General features: G+C 30.7%; 1 protein-coding gene across 4 annotated transcripts in view; it reads left to right on the top strand.

Moving 5' to 3' along the window:
- LOC134691255 (zinc finger protein 271-like) overlaps window positions 1–22,082 on the top strand; it is a 67,481-nt gene that overhangs the window by 9,183 nt on the left and 36,216 nt on the right. The window contains exon 3 of one of the 4 annotated variants that reach the window (XM_063551650.1): window positions 6,249–6,312. The gene's annotated coding sequence lies outside the window, so the exon portion shown is untranslated. Of the gene's footprint in view, window positions 1–6,248; window positions 6,313–7,543; window positions 7,681–20,272; window positions 20,420–21,893; window positions 22,071–22,082 lie in introns of those variants that run through there. The other 3 variants (XM_063551653.1, XM_063551652.1, XM_063551647.1) reach the window with 3 other exon arrangements.

The raw sequence follows: 22,082 nt of genomic DNA, 5'->3' as shown, positions 1-22,082 counted from the left end.
CTGCTCAAATCACACTTCCATCTTCTCGTTGGTGAACAGAGGACTTAGACTTATGAAAGGGATACTTATACTTGTAAATAATTAAACAAATTAATAAATAACTAAGTATTATTGGATATATTTTACCTGAGTTTACCTGTCAAAAAAATGCGTGCAGATGTAATCAAAAGCTGCGCACAAATGTAATGATTTTTGCGCACAAATGTAATGGAAATGCGCGCAAACGTAATGCACCGGTCACATTAAAAGGCAGCCATGATTGGGAAGACTAGAGTCATAATACCAAATCACAGAAAAACGGTACATATCAGTTTTTGTTTTTGAATAGTTAAAACTATACCATAGGATTGCATCTCTTACTTTTGAATTACATGCATAAGGAAATAGAAGGATAGTTGCATTTTAAGATGTAGAAATAATTTTAAATTATTGAAATAAAAATCCCTATGAGGAAAAAGCAGATAATTTACAGAATGAATAAATTATGTTGTACTTTCAAGATCAAAACATCCGTGTTTGCACACATTTTGCTATTCAGTGCAAAACTTTTTAATCACGATTAACTTTATCATTCATAACCAAAAGTATAGAGTGGGGCGCCCATATTCGCCGGGGACACAATTTCACTGTTTTATGATTTTTAGGTGTAAAAACTTCAAAGGATGGCTGAAATGGAAAACATATACTGGTTAATGATATTATATAACAAATATGATTATTTTTAAAAACTGAGACAAAATTGCTGCACCTACTGAAAAGGACTGAAAAAAGGACAACAATTTTCAGCCAATTTCCTGAAGAAAAAACACGAATTCAAAGAAGTATTTCTTAGTAATTCTTTGACTGAATGCCCTAAATTTCAGTTACTAACACCTTGAAATGTCTGCTATTCATCTATAATGAAATTGATTTTATCAATGTTGTTTAAAGCTGCGATTATTTGGTTTTATATAGATGTGTAAAAACGGCGAATATGTGTCCCCCATTGACAAAAAATCAGGAAATTTCAAACACCCTTTAATCTAACTTTTCAGATGATTATATTCAAACAAACACGTTTTCAAGCTTAAGAATATTTTGCATTTGGATTATCTTCATATAAAAATATCAGTATAGACTTCAATAACATTTAGACCTGAACATAAACTGTAGAAAACATGAAAAGATGTGGGGAAAATGAGCATCCAGTGCAAAACTTTTTAATCACGATTAACTTTGTCATTCATAAACAAAAATATATGCTGTTTGAAGCAGTGCATTGAAATGGTGATAAAGCATATTCTGTGAATTTTCATAGGATTGAATCTTTTAGTTTTGAAGTACATGTAAAAAGAAATGGAAGGATAGTTGCATATAAAGACGCCGAAATAATTTAAATTATTGAAATAAAAATCCCTATGAGGAAAAAGCAGATAATTTACAGAATGAATGATTTATGTTGTAACTTTCCAAGATCAAAACATCCGTGTATGCACATATTTTGCTATTCAGTGCAAAACTTTTTAATCACGATTAACTTTGTCATTCATAAACAAAAGTATATAATGTTGGAAGCAGTGCATTGCTATGGTGATAAAGCATATTCTGTGGATTTTCATAGGATTGAATCTTTTAGTTTTGAAGTACATGTAAAAGGAAATGCAAGGATAGTTGCATTTTAAAACGTAGAAACAATTTTAAATTATTGAAATAAAAATCCCTATGAGGAAAAAGCAGTTAAATTACACAATGAATAATTTATGTTGTACTTTCAAAGATCATAACATCCGTGTATGCACATATTTTGCTATTCAGTGCAAAACTTTTTAATCACGAATAGCTTTGTCATTTGTAAACAAAAGTATATGCTGTTTGAAGCAGTGCATTGAAGTGTGATAAAGCATATTCTGTGGATTTTCATAGGATTGAATCTTTTAGTTTTGAAGTACATGTAAAAGGAAATGCAAGGATAGTTGCATTTTAAAACGTAGAAACAATTTTAAATTATTGAAATAAAAATCCCTATGAGGAAAAAGCAGTTAAATTACACAATGAATAATTTATGTTGTACTTTCAAAGATCATAACATCCGTGTATGCACATATTTTGCTATTCAGTGCAAAACTTTTTAATCACGAATAGCTTTGTCATTTGTAAACAAAAGTATATGCTGTTTGAAGCAGTGCATTGAAATGGTGATAAAGCATATTCTGTGGATTTTCATAGGATTGAATCTTTTAGTTTTGAAGTACATGTAAAAGGAAATGCAAGGATAGTTGCATTTTAAAACGTAGAAACAATTTTAAATTATTGAAATAAAAATCCCTATGAGGAAAAAGCAGTTAAATTACACAAAGAATAATTTATGTTGTACTTTCAAAGATCATAACATCCGTGTATGCATATATATTGCTATTCAGTGCAAAACTTTTTAATCACGATAACTTTGTCATTTGTAAACAAAAGTATATGCTGTTGAAGTCTGGTTCAATGAAATGGTGACAAAGCGTATTCTGTGCATTCTGGGACTGATGAAGCAGATACAGTTAAAAATACATTAATCATGTCAAATGTTTTTGTTTTCATTTTAACTTTTGCTTATATTCTCTTTAAAGTTGAATAATAGTAGTGCTTTGGTCAATCAAAACTTCACAAAATAAAATATTCATGTTGCAATGTTGTTGTTTTTATGTGACTTTTTACATATATTCTGTTTAAAGCTGATTAATTAAAGTAGTGCATTTTTGGGGGGATTGGTCAATCATAGCTTCTACATTATTCATGTTGCAGTTCCAGTGTAAAATAAAGTAATTGCAGTCTTTGAAAGCTAAAGATCTTTGTTTCTGATAATGGAAAAATTATATAAAATATATGAATCACATGGGAATTTGTTCCACATAGAAACTTAGGATAAAAACTATAACATCACATGAGAGTGTCAAAGAAAATCATTTGATATATTTCCGTTTATTAAATACTTTATAAATGTTTGCTTTGATGTTGAATATTATTAGGTAATTGAAAAGTGCTTCATTAAGTGCAACTGCATTTGTTGTTTTAATTGTATCCTGGTGCAAAAAGATTAAAACCCTGTGAGTATGTGTCCAAAATAATGTGAAAGGGTTTGTCTCTTATATATTACTTTCAAGCTAGAATCAGTTTTGAAAATGTTTATGTGCATATTAAATGTGTTAACATGAAAAAGATAATAAGTAACATAAATGAGTTACATTTGTTAATTGTTAGATCTCTACAATAATTTGTTGGTAGTGCTAAAATGGCCTTTTTCCACTGAAGCAGTATAAATTCTCAGCCAATTCAATGGTTTCCAGTACACTTTGCACAAAATTGTGTTTTTTCAACTTAATTATTTCCTAATTCACAATTTGTGTGATTTTCACTGTTTATATAGTTTTGCAAAATAGGTGCAATTTGGGTACTTGGTGCTATTTTGGTACTTGGTGCAATTTGGGTACTCAGTGCAATTTTGGTCTTGTGACATTATACACATTTTGTCAACATCTTTCCTTGCATGAGTTTACAGAAGTGAAATTACAGGATTTTTTTTACAATTGGAAATCATGATATTTCATTGCAACCAATTTAATAAATATATTTAGTTACCTTAATAATACTTATTTCTTAGAACAAAATTCACATTTGAATGCCTGCTGCAATTGAAAATCAATTACGTGACATACCAGGAGATTTTGTTTTTGTCATAAGCTTCGTGCAAATTGTTTTTAATAAATCACAAATGCATTGTTATTGCTGAAGAAGTACCAAATCTGCATTGGAATGAACAAACCTAAGTAGGAGTAAGGAAGTTGAAATATGTCTGAAGCATCTTTAGATGGTGCAAATTAGTAAACTGTCTTCAAGTGGGCGACTTTTTTAATGCCTTTTTTCCAGTTTGACTTATTGAGTTATTTCATGCAATGCATTTTATTCGTCTAGACTGACTACAAACTCAAATCTATGATTTAATCAGACTTTGTCATTGCAACATATTTTTGTCAAATAACCAGATTTTTTTTCTTTGGATGACAATCGCACAAAGTTAAATAAGTGAAATGTACTTCGGAATGAAATTAAGCCTACAAATCGTCTGACATTTTGAGATGTCTGTAAAAAAAAATAAGAAGCAATGTTATTTGACAAATTTGTTTTACTGATATTCCTTTTCTGGAGAAAAATACTTTGTGAATCAACATCTACTTTTGCAATATGAATTTGCAACTAAAGAGGGGAATTGACAATTCCTACAGATTTTTTTGGTTCATCTACTGTTTTAACACCAAGGTTGTGAATTCAAACTTTCCTCATGTCTGATGCTTTTGACTGTTCTTTCTGGGTACTGGTACCCTGGCTTCCTTTACTAATAAAACATGGCTGCCAAGATAGAGCCAAGATTCACCTCAGGGTAGACTAGGTTACTTAGCTAAAATACCAATACCTATGGATAAGAATATATAGTTAATGTCAAAGGCAATAGGGAAAATAAGACATTCTACCAGTGATTGCAAAAAACCTAAAGCTTAAAGTTGGTGTTTTTAAATTGACAGACAACTGCATAAAATCAAGCCTCAGCACAATATACATCATTATTTTTTTCTATCAAGCCCAATATAATTAGATCATGCAAGTCCTCACAGCTTTCTTATTTTTTTCTAAAGTAATTATTAAGGATTTAAAGTCTGTCTGTGCATTGAATGAAATCTAATAGCAAAGACAAATACTAAATGTGTTTCTCAAGGTCAGAGATATCAAATGTAACTTTGTCTGGTAAAGCCGTAATTGTTAAATCCTTAACTGTTTGCAAAATAATCATAGCAAACTTAATCCTTTTTATAGTGAAATTACAAGAAGCTCCATGCAGTCAGTCATGGATGCTTTCGACTCTTAATTGACTAAGTATCACCAATTTACCTGAAGGCCGTGGTTCTTTCTGGGCGCCATTGGCTGAATTCAATAATAAAACAATTGGCTGCCATGATACAACCAAGATTTGCCTAGGGTGAACTGGAGTACTTCAGAGTACCAAAATACCAATATCTACAGATATAAACACTAAGCTTTCTTATAGTATGTGTCAGTTAATTTTTGCATGGAATTGGAGAAAATAAGTCAAACTTGAACTGTCTGCCAATGATTGCATTTATAAACGCTAAGTTTGTGGTTATTGGAAAGACAGACATATGCACACAACATACATTGTATTATAAGCCACAGAACAGGTTTCTTTTGGTCTTATTGGGTCTATGCTCAAATTATGTTAAAATGCCACAACAACAACACAACAACACACTGCATAAAATCAAGCCTCAGCACAATATACACCATTATTTTTTTCCAATCAAGCCCAATATAATTAGATCATGCAAGTCCTCACAGCTATCTTATTTTCTTCTAAAGTAATTATTTAGGATTTAAAGTCTGTCTGTGCATTGATTGAAATCTAAAAGCAAAGACAAATACTAAATGTGTTTCTCAAGGTCAGAGATATCAAATGTAACTTTGTCTGGTAAAGCCGTAATTGTTAAATCCTTATGCATTTGCTGCATGAAATAATCATAGCAAACTTAAACCTTTTTATAGTGAAATTACAAGAAGCTCCATGCAGTCTGAGTCATTGATTCTTTCTTAAAAGAATATTTGAGAAACAAAATTAAAAACATTGTCTTATATGTCTGTTCATGACCAAGCTACTGTTCTTTGTTCAGAAAGAAATTAAAATTTTGTATTTATTTATTATTTATTTATTTATTTCAAATTTTGGTCTTATAAAGTCTCTTGTGAAGTTGCTGGATATTTTTTTTTCAAATGCAAAAGAAACTGATCAAAGAACAAAATGTTCTGTGTGTCAAAATTTTGGTAGAATATGTTGGTCTTTTGTTGTTGTTTTTTAAGTTGAACATTTATCTGATTTTAATCTTGTTATCAGCTTTTTGCAGGATGACGAACTGAGTTTAATGACCTTTCAAAGGATTAAATTTAATGACATAAAAGCACTTGCCTTATTTTCTTAACTTTTATAAACATGTATGTTTGTGTGGAATTATTTTTTGTGTACTTTTAGATTTTGTTATTTTTTTACTATAATTTTAATCAAACACTAACATTCCCCCAAATTTTTTTAATCATCACTGTAAAACATGTGTTTTAAATGCATATTTTCTAAAAAAAAAAAATTAAAAAAAATTTGTGTTTTTTTTAATAATTTATTGTAAAATGTTATTGTAAAATGTTTAGATTTAATTCTTTTTCAGATTTTACTATGCAGTGTCAATTGAATTAAAGAAGGTGTCTGTAAAATTGTATGAACAGATTTTTGTAAGTATTTTTTAGTGTGTAACAATTGACCCAAACATTTGTCAATTTTATATGAATCTTTATCTTGATAAGAATAAACTGACCATAAGTTCTAAACTTTTATTTTCAAATCCCCTTTGACCATGATAAGACCATGGCCATCTTGATAGCATGGTCCACAAATACCAATGTATAATCTACAACTTGGTTATTCAGAAAAAAATTGAATATATGCTTTATAAATTTTGCTATCCATGAATGCATGTGCCTTTATAAATACTTAAATATATTGCTAGCTTGTGCTTTTTAAAGGCGTTTTACTGGGTTTTTTTCAAAATTGAACTTTTATTTTTTCTAAATTATGTTATTGTACTTTAATTTAGACAATAGATTGCAACTTCATCAGACAAAATCAATACTAGTATAAGACAATTTAATGGCTTTCTGATTGTATTCCTAATTTGGTTATAGGGCTCTTTAATGTCCTATGTATTTAATTTTGAAAGTTTCAAGCTCACATTTCGTCAAAATGGGACCTATATATTCTGCTTACCATACTATATGGGTTTTTGCTCATTGTTGAAGGCCAGATGTTGACCTGATAGTGTAAACATCTTTGTTTCATTGGCATTTCCACTGGCCCCAAAATATAGCAGTGCTTCATGAAGGTAAAAACAAAATGCAAAACTGTCCATGAAAATCTTAAGTGTGACATGTATGTTTGTAAATATGCAATTATTCAAAAAAACTTGATATGATAAATATACCATAAATATTGCATGTAAAACCATAAAAAGTAGTATATCTATACAAAGAAATTGAATAATTAAAGACAAAAATATATGTTAAGTTTGATAAAATAATGAAGTGAGAGATTACATTATTAAACCATTCAATTTCAGTGTGAATAGTTTAGCATATATTTCACCACGGCATTGAAATGCGTAAAAAATCTACCTTAGTATTTCAAACATAACAGATTAATACATTCATCATAATTTAATATGAAATATTATATGCATATTTTGTTGTTGAATGACATATTAATATACGAGACCAATCAATAGACTGTATTAGGGAGAAAGGTATAAGGAGAAAATGTAATTTGGTTTGTCATTATCAGTGACACATGCAGATACATATTCTCACCTTTACAGGTAAGTTAAACCTGCAGGTATATCTTAGGTGTGAAGAAATAATCAAATTTCAACCACAGAGTTTTGTCCTACTATTATCATAAAAAAATTGCATAAGAGGGGACGGACTGAATTTAATGGAAATAAGCCAAGGTGTGATGCAATATTTCCAATTACCATTGTGGAAGCATTTCCCCTAGAAGCTATGTTTTGCACGGAGTTGTACACTTGGACAATACAGTAGAGAAAATTGGTATGTGGTCCCATTGAGAAAAGATGTGTCGAAATTAAATGTCCCTGTGTAATATACAATTGACACGAAAAAGTTTGGACAATAATTGTATAGCCATTGTATTGTATATATGTACACTTTGAATGACCAAGGGCTACTTATAAGTAAAAATCTACGTAAACATTCTAATCAGATTTAAAGTAAGTTAGAAGAGCAGATTTTTATCTGCATATTTGTTAATAAGAGGGGATTGGGAATGAAAAAAAATAGGCCATGGCTAATATGAACGTTCATATTATACTTTATCCAACAATTTGAAATGGAATTTATAAATTATGACATAATATTTTTTAGTAAGCTTGTCTTAACTTTACAGTAGATTTTGACAACAATAAAACTGAAAAACAAGATTTTGTTTGCCTGTTTGATACTGAGATATATTCAAGTTTTTACAAATCTTTATGCAGCCTATGTTTATTTGAAATAAATTGTAAACTACAGTGGCAGTAAACATAACCATATAATGAGTATTGTAGGTTGATTTGAATGTTTAATCAGAAATAAAACCAATAGCACAGATTCAAGAGAAGTAGAAGAACCTATAGCTCTGTAAAATAATTTTTATAATGATAAGCAATTTTGATTGGTCTGAGATTTCTGTGGCAGAATTACAAAATTTAATAGAAAATTAAAAACTTTGCAGCATGCAAATAACAGAATTTTTCCTTTATATTATTTGCTCCACCTTGATACAGGTAGGATTGGTTCAAGTATCAATGGTACAATTTTACTACCGTAGCGTAAAATGAGCCAAATATTGTTATTATCATTTGACACATCATATTTTTGAGCTTCTGGCCTTTCAAGTTCTGTATTAGCTTTGGACAAAGAATTTGATTTCATATTTTATATGTTTTCTAACAAAAAAATTACAGTAGAGTACCCTTTTTACACCTATAATACATTATGCAAATTTGTGTTCTTGATTTTGCATGATGAATTCAGAAAGTGGTCTAGGATAGAAGATAGTACGTTTTACTGGATATTGTTACTTGAACCATCTATTATAAGACTTGTAGCATTAACTTTAAAAGATATGTAATCTATGTTTAGCTAGTTATAAGTCTTTAAGAATCCACCATGTATTTCTAGGCCATATTGTTGTGGCAATGAAGTGGTGGCTTCCTGAAAGAGACTTTTGTTCAGCTTAATTTGACCTATTTACACTTTATGTGTCAACAAGGATTCATTACAGATTACTATAAAAACTAAGATGTGCAAACTTATGTCAGACACCGAGAGTTGTTTTACCTATATTTTATCATGCCTAAAAGGGTGTTATATTCTATTTTTGAGTCATAATTTATGTTCCTTTTAGCTCTTAAAATATCAGGGTTTATTTATATCATATATATTATGTTCAAAGTACAAAAGCACTTAATGACTTTTAAGTAAAGTGAGAAAAACATACAAGTAATAGGAGAAAAGTTATATAATTGTGTTGTGTAACGGCATGCTAGGGTTATGAGTTGAAAATATTTGAGTTGAAAATGATTTTCTACAATGAAAAGATAGCATTGACTATTTTATTGTGAATGTGTCTGTAAACAATTCAATGGATTTCAATGAAATGTTCATAGAATATTGAACTTCTATTGCTATTTTGCAGCATTAATATAATGTTGTTGCTGAATATATGTTTTTAGATTCATCATAATCAATTCCAGTCAATGCAATTAACATTGTAAATTAAACAGGTATTGTAAGCAAAGGGCACATGTTTATAGGGCATGCAATATATATGTTTATGAGCATTGCCATTAGTAAAACTCAAGTAAATCTCACTTATGATTGGTCGAAGTAATTCACATCTTTTCCCAATACAAAAAATATGTTATATGAAATGTGTAATAAAAAACATTTAGAATCAAGTTAAATATAACACAGCTTTTCATTTTGTTCTTAAGATGTTATAGAAGATAAATAAATGTTCATTTCAAATTGCTTTTTTTCTTTCTCTGTTGTGGAGAGCATAAAATTATTCTTAATGTATTTTGTCTCATGCATTGATTTTATCTTTTTTATTGTGTTGGTCATTTTTCATTGAAGTTCTACAGGATCAATAATGTTTGCTAAATAATTCATTTTATTATGAATTGGAGAAAAAAAAATGTTTCTCTTTTAAAATATCTAAATTCAGTCAACAAGTGGAATTTACATCGGTAACAAAATCACCCACGATAATCATTGACAAAAACCTTAATGGAAAATTTTGTGATACATTTCTCTGTAGTAGAACTTTGTTATGGCAGAATTGATATTTACTATTTATATTGCTCTAAGTTAAATATCTTCAGTTTATATCTTTGTAGCTTCAAATTGTTTTGTCTACAAATTTTGATTTAATATTCATTTTATATTGATTTTTTTTTTCTCAAGAGCCAGATTGTCTGCAATGGTATAACTTTGTTGGGTGTTTTTCTATCAAATTTATAAATTCTATAATGCAGTCATAGAGTCAGTGCTCTGCTTTTAATGTGTAATTGAAGTAGATCTGTTTTCAGACTGACTGGTAATAGAAAAGTGCTTTTTTCCTGTTGTACTAAAATTCAGTAACTTAAGTAAGACCTAAAATGGTAAATCAAGATCTATTATTTCCTCATAATTATTTACCATAGCTTGTATGAGAAATTTTCTGTGTCACCTAAAAAATATTTATGAACATATGCCACACAGAAAAATTAATCTGTAAACTACATTAAAATTAGACTAGCTGTACTGAACCATGTAGCAATTTAAAAAAAAAAAAGGGGGGGGTAAGGTATAGGTTTATAGCACAGAATATTTTTTTCATGAAATACTGAAAGCCACACAGAAAATCTTATCCAAAAACTTTGAAATCCTATATCATGCCATTCAAAATGGTTTTGAAAACCTGGGAACTGTCCAGAATGTGTTCCAAGTCTTGCACAGTCCGAGCTTCTGGTTTCAGAATAAAGAATGAAAAAAATCTAAATCTAAAAAAACTTAAGTTCAGATGTCAAATATGTTTAATTGTTTTTTAGTTTTATATATATTATTTGTATAATCATATCTGCATTTTTTTTTAAATTTCAGTGTTTTTTTTCTTTTGTTAGTACATTTGTACATGTATTTTTAAAGAAAACTAGAAAAAATAAGTAATCACCATAAAAAAAAATACTTCTAGAACAGCAGTTTATTGACCTCTTAATGTCTTGGTGCAATTGAGTTGCTGTCTCATAGGTTACTAAATATCTTGTCTTCTTTTATTTATATTGCATAACATTGGAGCTATGAATTCAGTCAAATTTGAATGAAACCTTCAAGGTGTAAAGGATCCTTTAAAAAGGCCAGCTAAAACCAACCTAAAGGATTTTTCTACTGTGTTGAAACCCTGTTGGTTGCTTTTGGCTGTTTTCTGTCCTTTGCTCAGGTTGTTGTCTTTTTGACACATTCTTAGTTTTTAATCTGCATTATGAGTAGAGGGACAAGAAAAAAGAGTGCAAAAAGTTGACATGCATTATAAACAAGAAAAGAACAGCTTTTTCCAACAGCTGACATAATACATGTATTTATAACTAAAATAATTTTATATAGTTTAAATACAGTGAACTACATGTAAATTGATGCATTTTAAAAGGATAACATAAATATTATGCAAATCTCCATTAAATTTTGCATCAAGATTTACAATATGCCCTACTTTTGGAATGGCTCGGTCTTTTTCTCACTTCCTTGATGATAATAATGAGATTACAGTGGATTTGTTTGTTTTGCATGTGGATCAATTTTGGTGGTTTGAGGAAAATAAGCATTTTAATAGATATTTGATTTCGTGGTTTTGTCAATTTGTAAATACTAAGCCTATAGAAAATTTGTAATTTGTGCAACATTTCATGCATGGTCCATGTGTAACCCACAAAACCCATGAAAAATTGATATTGAACGAATAATGATGAATCCACAGTAGTAGTGATTTAACAAGTAATAATTTATAAGCAGAGAAAGCAATAAAGATATTTATCTTTGCTTGTAAAACATATTTATTTGATTATTTAATTTATATATTAATTCTATATTTTAATTTAATCACAGCTTTTATACAAAATTTTCCATATCATCTCAAATATATAAACAAACATGTGCTGCACTGTAAAATTTATGAAAATTATGTTCACTGTGCAGAAACATTGGACAATTGCTGAATTGCACCACAGAAAATTGGACAAAAGTAGTGGTAGCTTAGAACAGAATATATTTATGAAATCCTCTAAGCCTTACAAATAACATATTCACTTCTGAATTAATTAGGGCCCGCCGAAAAGGCGGGTCGCCCTATAGTGATCAGTCTGTCCGTCCGTCCGTCCGTCCGTCCGTAACACTTTCGTGTCCGCTCCATATCTAGAGAACCATAATGATTTCATACTTTATACTTTACATGTATATTAACCACCACCAGAGGGTGTGTCATGATGTATGTACAACTTCCTAGGTCAAAGGTCAAGGTCAAAAACTTTGGTTTCAGTTGACAACCCTGTGTTCTTTGGTGAAGATCGTGTCCGCTCCATATCTAGATAACCGTTATGATTTTATACTTAATACTTAACATGCATACATGTGATGGACTGTGAAACTCAGATCAGGAGATTTGGAAATTTTGGTCAGGAGATTAGGACTCAGATCAGGAGGTTTTTTATCGACATAAATTTTGTCGTAAATGTAACCATATGATGTAGAAATTGTGTTTTTTCTTCAAATTTCCATCAAATTGTTACAGGTTTATAGTACCCTTTATATTGCCTTTCTATTTGAATAAATTAAAATATTAAGAAGAATCTGTTTCTTGTTTTGTTTTGTTTTGTTTTTGATAAATGATTGTTCACTGCTTGCAAATTCATTATATTTATTCAGCTTATCTGTATAGATTTTTATTCATGTCTCCATCTCCTTATCATTGGTAAATGTATAGACAAATAAGAAAGAAATAAGCTCTAAATGTATATTTGCAACATCATAAATTAATTAAAAAAATAACAAACACTAACACTAACAGTAGTACTGCATGGCTTTTTAAAGCATTATGAAAGTCATATTTGTAGAAAACTTAATAAGACTTTTAAATCAGTGGAAAATGTTTTGCTATTTCTAGCTTACACAAAAAAATCTTATGTTTACTACAAACTACTATTTAATTCCTAGGTTTAACTAGGAATTTAACTAACTTTTGTCTAAATGTTCATATTGTTCATTCCAGTCTTGCTGATAAACAGATTTACAATATAAACTTCATTTTAATCCTTGAAAGGAGCTCTAGATTGATAAAATAATTTATAAATTTATATTTTTGTATTTGTCCCAAAACATTTAAATTCATTTAATTAACATCCTTTTATGATTATTTGATAAAAATATTAGTCATTTATAGTCTTTTTACAATTTACATTTTTAAAAGCAAAATAACTGAAAACAGGATAAAACAAAGGGAAGTAACAAAAATGTATTACAATATTCCCAATACACACGGCAGTTAGTTATAGGTAAACATCGTTGATTACCAGTATGTTTGACACCCAAGCTGTCAAGTGAGGCCATATAATTATACATCTTCTTTGATGTACAGGTAAAATTTAACACAGGTGTCAATTACTTCCATACAGTAGTAAGAAATGATCAAATATGGCGTCTGAAAATTTTCATTCATGAAATATTTCACGGGAGTTTTTTTCTCCTAAACGGGAGGACGGGAGGAGACCCCTGGAAACGGGAGTTTTGTACTCCCGTCGGGAGGTTCACATGTATGAACATGATTATTAACCAACACCCAAGGGTGTGTCATGATGTATGTACAACTTCCTAGGTCAAAGGTCATGGTCAAAACCTTTGGTTTCAGTTGACAACCCCGTGTCCTGTGGTGAAGATCGTGTCCGCTCCATATCTAGATAACCGTTATGATTTCAAAGTTTATACTTGTCATCCATTTTAACCACCACCAGAGGGCGTGTCATGATGTATGTACAACTTCCTAGGTCAAAGGTCAACGTCAAAAAAACTTTGGTTTCAGTTGACAACCCTGTGTTCTGTTGTGAAGATTGTGTCCGCTCTATATCTTGAGAACCATTATGATTTCAAATATTATACTTGACATCCATTTCAACCAACACCAGAGGGTGTGTCATGATGTATGTACCACTTCCTAGGTCAAAGGTCTGTCTGTCTGTTGGTCTGTCCATCGCTAACAAATTTGATCCACACTATATTTTGAGAGGACAGCTGTTATTATTTCATACTTTATACCTGACAAACATTTTCAACTTAACATATATATTAAATGTGTCATAATGTATGCATCCTAGGTCAAAGGTCAGTCCGTTGGTCTGTCCATCCGTTCGTTGTTCTTAACAAATTGTGTCCGCTTTACCTCTCGAGAACCGTTAATATTTCATACTTTATACTTGGTGGGTCATAATATATTGAAGGCATAATTCTAAAAATATGTGACAAATATCAATTGGGCAGCATCTTTAAACATTGTTCAAACATCAATCCATATATCCAGAAGTCACCTTAGAGTAGTCAACAATGAGTTCACATCATGCAGTCATATCACTATTATACTATGAAAGTAAGTTGAGAATATTTATCAGTTTTAACTTAAAATCTTAGATTAAAATCACATGTGAGACTATGTAATAACTTCCAAATAATGCTTCATATCAGATTATCCATACAACTTATTTACCCCACATTATTGACAGCGGGGCCCAAAGAGATGGCTCCCATCTCAATGAAATCTAGTTTAAGTTATTAAACAGAAACCATGGTAAGATTGCCTGATAGTCCTTTTGCCTATGTAATATTGTGGTTATCCCAAGTCAAGAATCTCTGGTCTTTCTTAAAGTGTTAATTGTGACTGTTTTTTTTTTTTTAAATTTTGTTCATGAATTATATGTTTCAGAGTTTTAAGGGTTATACTTTCATTTTGCTAAACGTTATTGTTTAGGGGCCAGCTGACATTAGCTTCACAGTGCATTATGTTCTTGCTGTGTTCAAAACCCATTGGTGACCTAGGGCTGTTTTCTGCTCTTTAAGTAAGGTTGTTGTCTTTTTGACACATTCCCTGTGTCCATTCTTGATTCTGTTCTTTTTGAATTGATCAAATTTAAATATGTTCCTTTAATATTTAACAACTCCTTGAGTTTCATAAAACTTTCCTTGTACATGCATACCAACTTTTTTTTAAGCTTATCACACATGGCAGGAGACTTCATTAATCTTTTAAAGTTATGAAAATGACAGTTGAACTATTAGTGTCTTCTTGAAGCTTATGACAGGGATATTTAGCTGCTCCTTCTACTATGAATGACTGGGAGACTTCAACACTTATTGTTCTTGATGTATATGGAGACATGGAGGTTCAAAGTTATTACTAGAGGAAAATACCACTGAGCAAACCTTTTTGTTGAAGATTTGGATTTGATTTGGATTCCATGCATAAAAAAACATATATATTTCAATATTTCTGCCCTTGGCTAGTTTTCTTATATAAGACATAATCCCTTTCCTCAAATTGAATATGTATACACCTATGACTATCACCTTTTTAGTTCAATTTTCAATATTGAAGGCTGAACGACAGATTAAAAGATAGAAAAAAATAATCTGCATCCATAACCAATTTACATGAGGCTTTCAACTTTATGTACCTTCAACACTTTCTGGAAAAGAGGATTAATAAAATCTACTTTTTTCATTTTATGTATTATACAGGTAAAATTAGTAAAATGCATGGAGTTCAAATGTCCTTATTTATCGAAGGACATCAGATGAATATTGTTAATTATTCAAGATAGCTAGATGCTCAAGATATGTACGACTGAATGACCTCTGGTTTTTAGTTCAGATGTACATAAATGCATTTAAAAATAAGAGTTAACAACATTGCATTAAAATTCCGGGGAAAAGGGTTATAAGTTCAATGTTCAACATTAAACTCTGCTTTTGCATTTTAATGAAGCAAATGGGCAAAACATGTTTATGTTGTTTGAATAAAATTTCCATTTCAAATATGTGCATGCTTGCATAAACATAATCTCTCATAATACATTTCTAATGACATCAATGAATTACTACTTATGACGTGCTACAGCTTGTTTGCTGCAGTCGACGGAGTTGTTTTCCAATATCTGACCGATTTTTAAATAGCAACACATAAATGCATCTATTTACACATGTCGATCAATGTATACTCAAAGAAATCACTGTTCCGTTATATTTATCTAGGCTTGCTTGAAATTTGCAATTCGTTTGCACTCCATATCTGCTTATGGAATACATTAAATGAATCAGGATCGTAAAATTGATGGTTTGAGGCGCAGTTTACAGATATTAAATGTTTTTATAATAGTATATTTTTTAATGAAATGCATTTAAGTGTTATTTTCTGGAATTAAGAGGATGTTTTTACATTAATGTAAAACATGATGTACTTTTAAATCTAATGATTTGAAGATGAAGATTTTCACTGTACTCGATCATTCAATGAGGCAATAGCAAAGTGTAAAAAAAATCAAACCCAGTCATGGAGATATTGGGACTTGGTTTGTCCCATTTACATTTGTTACTTCCCCTTTCCACTCTTTCAGAAAGAGGCAGCAGTGAGAGTTGATCATCATTTATAATGAGTCCAGCGTGATGTCTATCTCAGGTTGTCATACTTTTGGATTTCAGAGATATTATACAGTACCTGTACCTCATTTGAATAATTAGTGTGTTTCTAAAAATTGCATTTGGATAGAAAGGTCCAAAACTTTAAGATTTTAAAGTTTACATCCACCCTTGAATAAAAAGGTCTTGGGACTCTGACCTCCATTAGTTTGAACTCCTGATGACACAGGTGTACTGACTTGTTCCTGTTCCTGGAAGTGATAGTGCTGTTAGGGGAAACTCAGCTCTACAAATTAACATGTGAAATTGATAACTGATGGTGTTAGAGACCTTTTCTTAAAGATTATCTCAAAATGTACAAGTCTGACAAAGATATAAAATACTATTCCCTGAGGTTTTTACCAGCCCAGTAATATCAGGTCATATTTATAAATTAACTCAGTTACCAAACTTTTGAATTTTTGAAATATTGTGGCTTTCTAGCTCAGAAATAGATTACCTAGGCTGTATTTGGCAAAATCTAGGAATTTAAGTCCTCAATGCTCTTCAACTTCGTACTTTATTTGGTGTTTTTTTTAAAAACTTTTTTGGATTTGAGCATCACTGATGAGTCTTTTGTAGATGAAACGCTTGTTTGGCTGTAATACAAAATTTAATCCTGGTATCTATGATTAGTTTATAGCACTTAGTGATAATTCCAGTTCTGAAATGACAAAAAATAGTTAATCCTCTTAATGCGCAGGTGACTTATATAAATTTGAAAGCATGTTGTAAAAATAGATCACAGATGCAGATTATACCAGTTTTTGTTAATCTTTTAATCCGTCAGTTGTAGCCTTGATCTCAATATTGACCCAAAAAGGTGATAGTTCTAGGAAGAGATGGTTTGAGGACACAGAGATTAAGTCTTGTATAAGAAATGCTAGTCAAAAGTACAATTGTTTTCTTGTAAGATGTGGAAATATTAGTGATTAGAGGGGATCTCCTTTAGAATCATTGCCTTTTGCTTGACTCGATCTCCTTTCATAAAAAAATTCTAACCCATATTATCTAGTTCAAAATCTTTCTTTCAAATATTTGCCTTCTGTGCATCATACATACAATTAGACCGTTGGTTATCCCATTTTAATGGTTTTACACTAGTAATTTTGGGGCCCTTAAAAGCTTGTTGTTCGGTGTGAGCCAATGCTCCGTGTTGAAGGCCATACATTGACCTATAAAGACTATAGTGATGTTATATAAGTTAAACAATGGACCTTGAGTTCAGGTTTCTGTCACATTTAGAAACCTTTGCAGTTCTATATGACACTGCACTAAGCTTTAGGGAACACCTTTACAAGATGTTGAGAGGTTTCAACTTACTTCACAGAACATGTGAGATGTTTTGGGATTAAGTAATGTGCGTGTGCTTTGAGTATAATTGCATGCTCTTTCACAGGTAGGAATAACTGAAAAAGCAAGGTCAATAATTATTGACAAAAAAATATACAAAAAAAATCTTTTGATCTTTTTATGCAGATGAAGTTCCGGTTATATAAAGTTGAAAGCTGCTTATAAAAATTTGACACAGATTTAGATTATTTATTTTATCTTTTAATCTGTCATCAGATGCAGACTATTTATCCAATATAGAACTTCAATAGGCGATAATGAGAGGTACGGTTGCTTTGAGGACAGGGAATTAAGTCTTGTATAAGAAATACATGTCAAGGGCAAATTATTTTGAAGCATTTCCAATAGTGTATAAATATTGAACAAAAATTATAGTTTTGCCTGCATGTGACTTCTGTCGCATAAAACTCAACATAGTGATATTGATCCACCAGCGGTAGGGGTGGAGGGGGTCAACTAACTTCATATTTTGGAAGATGGAAGACCTTGATGCTACTTTGGATATAGATGCCTTATGATGCAGAGTTTCCGTCTGTCATATGTCCCTTGTCCTTGGCCTCATTTTCATGGTTCAGTGACACTTGAAAAAAAGATCCAATTTTTTGTAATGTTAATTTCTTTCTTATTATAAATAATAAGATAACTATATTTTAATGTGCGTACCTTGCAAGGTCCTCATGTCCGACAGACAGTTTTCATCTGACCTCAACCTCATTTCATGGATCAGTGAACAAGGATACTTTTTTTCGTGGTAAAGCATATAAAAGCAAATTATAGGTCTTTTATAATTGGTGTATGGAATGATTGTAAGGTGCACATGTCCAACTTGCAGGTGTCATCTGACCTTGACCTCATTTTTATGGTTCAGTGGTCAAAGTAAATTTTTGTGTTTTGGTAAAAAGAAAAAGTCACACACTTTTAGTCAGATCAAATGCTGTCACTGAATACACATTTGGATTTAAAATAAACAGATATTGTTGTTTCTAGTTTCCCTTAACAGAACTTTGATGGTGAAAAAAGCCTAAAAAAAGTGGTGTTATAGTAACACTAAGTAGACCTTTGGTAGTGAAGAAAAGCCTAACGTGTTGTTATATAAGTTGACCAGTTGACCTTGATTTTAGGTTTCTGTTACATTAAGCGCATCCTCTGCAGTTCTATATTATCTGACACTTCACTAAGCTGTTATTTACACCTTTAAGATGTGCTTAATCCTCCCTACAAAGGGTATAAAAGAGTTGGTATCTATAGTTTTACTGTAAATGCCATTTTGTCTCCTGACAGTTCACTGCCATAAGAGTACATAATTGGTGGGGATAATATTTGACTTACTGTAAATGGAATTTTCTGTAAGTAATTTTAAGTTTATTGTTTTAAAAATAAACTTACTTTTTTTTGCACATAAATTAAGCCGTTAGTTTTTCTTGTTTGATTTTTTTTTTACATTTGTCCTTTTATAGCTGACAATGCAATAGGGCTTTGCTCATTGTTGAAGGCTCTACAGTGACCTATAGATTAAAGTTTATGTGTCGTTTGGTCTGAATCTCTTGTCTCAGTGGCTGCAATCACACCACACGATTTACAATTTTTTAAAGATCATATTGAATTGTTTGAGGTCAGGAATTCCACAGAAATGTCCAGTTTAATTTGTAGCATCTCTGACCCTTCAACTCTGACCCTTCAAATTCTATCATGGGGTTAACCAGATGCACATTATTAGTTTTATTGGAATATGTACAAATCAAAAAAAGAGTGTTGCACCACATGGGCAATGAGTTAAAGGAGATGTCACCAATACATATTAATTAGAATGCTTAATTATTCCATCAACAAGTGTGGACAGCTTTCAGTACTGCGTCTTAAGTTAAAGCTAAAAATATACAGGCATTGATTTAAGGTTCAACAGATGTACATAACAACTAGTATCAACAGCAAATTGCTTACCAGTACTAGTTTATGCAGGTTTATTGACATGCATTCAAATAAAGTAGTGTTATGACTTCCTTATCCAGAAACATGAATCTGTGTTTTTGTCTTTATCCAGAACAGCTTTTACTAAAAACCTACTCTTAAATGTTGCTCAGTCTAGGTTTCAAGGTTTTTTGGAATTAAATCATAATTTTAAATCAAATCTTTGACCAAAATTTTTAATATAATACTTAAACTAATTCTTATCCTAAAAATGGTTTATATTATTCTTCTTTTTATTTTGCTGATTTTTTTCAAATCACAGGTAAAAAATGGAAAAATTTGGATTTTCTCCATGTACGACCTTCATTATAAATGCAAGCTGTATGTATATGTATACAGAAGTCTGCTAAAATGGCTTCCAATTTAAGTCCATATCAGTGCAGTCAATAAAGTACTGCAATTAGTTGCTGTACCTTAATATTTTTCTCACCAAAGCTGATTTATAAATGAAATGACTTAATGCAACAATACACGATAAGAAAGGGGATCAATGCAGCGACTTGGATAAAATCTATAACCACTCAACAATAATATACGACATGTTTCTCTTGCAACAGAATGTTGAGTATTGATTTTCTTTAAGGATCTGTGCAATGCATGCACAGTAAGAACGACCTCGATATGTATATGTATATATACGGTGAAAAATAACAATCTTTTCGACTCCTATGGCTGCAGTGGTTAGTCGTGGATGAAGAGGTCTTAGTTAACATCGGTAAGTTGGGTCATTTTAAGTTGGATATTTTTTTTATTCGTTTGTATTGATCAATAATGCAATTTGTACTTAAAGCATGACGGTAGTTAGTTTTTCAATTGATGAAAATTGTTTTTTTCTTTTGAATAATATAGATAATATGAGAGGCCATAAGGGAAAATTTAAAAAGAAAATTTTTTTAAAGGTAGAAATATGTGTTAAACCTGGATTTTTGTTAAGTGGATATTGTATGCAATTTGCACTTATGTAGCATGGATAATTTTTAGCTGAGATAATTTGTGAACCATAATTAATAAATGTCCTTGGTTGTTAAGGCCAATGACATGTGAATAAAAGATACAGGGCTTATTAGCAGTGGGGGAGGAAATTCAAGGGGAAATTATTCTGGTTTCAAAATCAAAACAAAAGGGAATAGGGTGGGGTTGGGATGGAAATCAGGTGGGTGGGGGTAAATGCCATGATTATCATGAAAAAAAGATATTACCCTAATGAATGTCAGATAAAAGACAGGCAAAATTGTGTAATTTCAGTAAGACAGCAACTCATGACAGATATTTTTGTCCTTTCAACACTGAAACCAAATATGAATGATTTTAATAGTTTTAAGCAGGTCAGAGTTCAACTTCATTGTCTTTCTAAGGTTTGACCAAAGGATGGGTCTCTGATAGAATTGTTTAAACATAATTCAGAATTTTTAGGAAAGGAAATTTTGGTTTAGAGATTTAGACAAAACTTTTTGTCAATATTTTATAGACAGTCTAAGGTATATGTGTAATGAAGGAAAAGTCCTGAACAGAGGAATTTACATAAAAAGTTTTGTTCAGCCATGGTTTATTCATCTATGGTTCAGCACATTCCCATCACACATATCCCCCTATCTTTTTTTTATACTTTTCTTTCAAAAGAACTGAGAACATGAAAACAAGTTGACTCTCAGACTGAGTGAATGTTGATACGCGATTGCTTAATGCCCATTTGTAAATATTTTATTATGCATCATTTCTAAAATTTTGTATAAAAAAAATAGTGATTTTTTCTAATTTTGTATGTTTCATATTTTTCAAAACAGCTACAAATTTAATTGCTATGAGTAAGCTTTCAATCAATGGAAATCAAATGTAAAAAGGTGTCAAAATCTTCTGATGTTTAAATGTGTTGTACTCCTGAAAGCTTCAAAATTAAAAGCATACAAAAGATTTTTACACCAATTTCTCGTCTTGAAAAGAGAGGTCAGATGTTAGATGTATTACTAAGTATTTACATAAATTGCATATTGATTTTTAAAAACATGTCATAAAATCTTGGCTTTCACAGGATTTTATCAGATTTAAATGAATTAAAGATCATTTTTTGAATCTAATACAGGTGACCCATTAAAATAAGAGTTCCAAAAGTCACATAATTGTTGGTGTAATTTGAAAGATAAAAATCAGTTTAAAACTTTCATGTAGTATAGTAATAGTAGTAGTACACCTTTACTGCTCTGTTTAACCCTGAGTCACTCAAGCTTATAACATATCAGTTATATGTAAAGTGAGGTCAGACTTAGCACACAATTGAAATGCACAATTTACATTGAAGTTTGACAAAACAGGTGCCCCTTTAATAATTGGCTGTTATGGAAATTGACAAGATGTGAAATGTACATCAGGTAAGTCAATCA

Source organism: Mytilus trossulus, chromosome 11, assembly GCF_036588685.1.
Source record: "Mytilus trossulus isolate FHL-02 chromosome 11, PNRI_Mtr1.1.1.hap1, whole genome shotgun sequence".
Taxonomy (NCBI): Eukaryota; Metazoa; Mollusca; class Bivalvia; order Mytilida; family Mytilidae; genus Mytilus; species Mytilus trossulus.
Note: the sequence above shows the minus strand (reverse complement) of the source record. Positions and strands in the feature narration are given on the sequence as shown.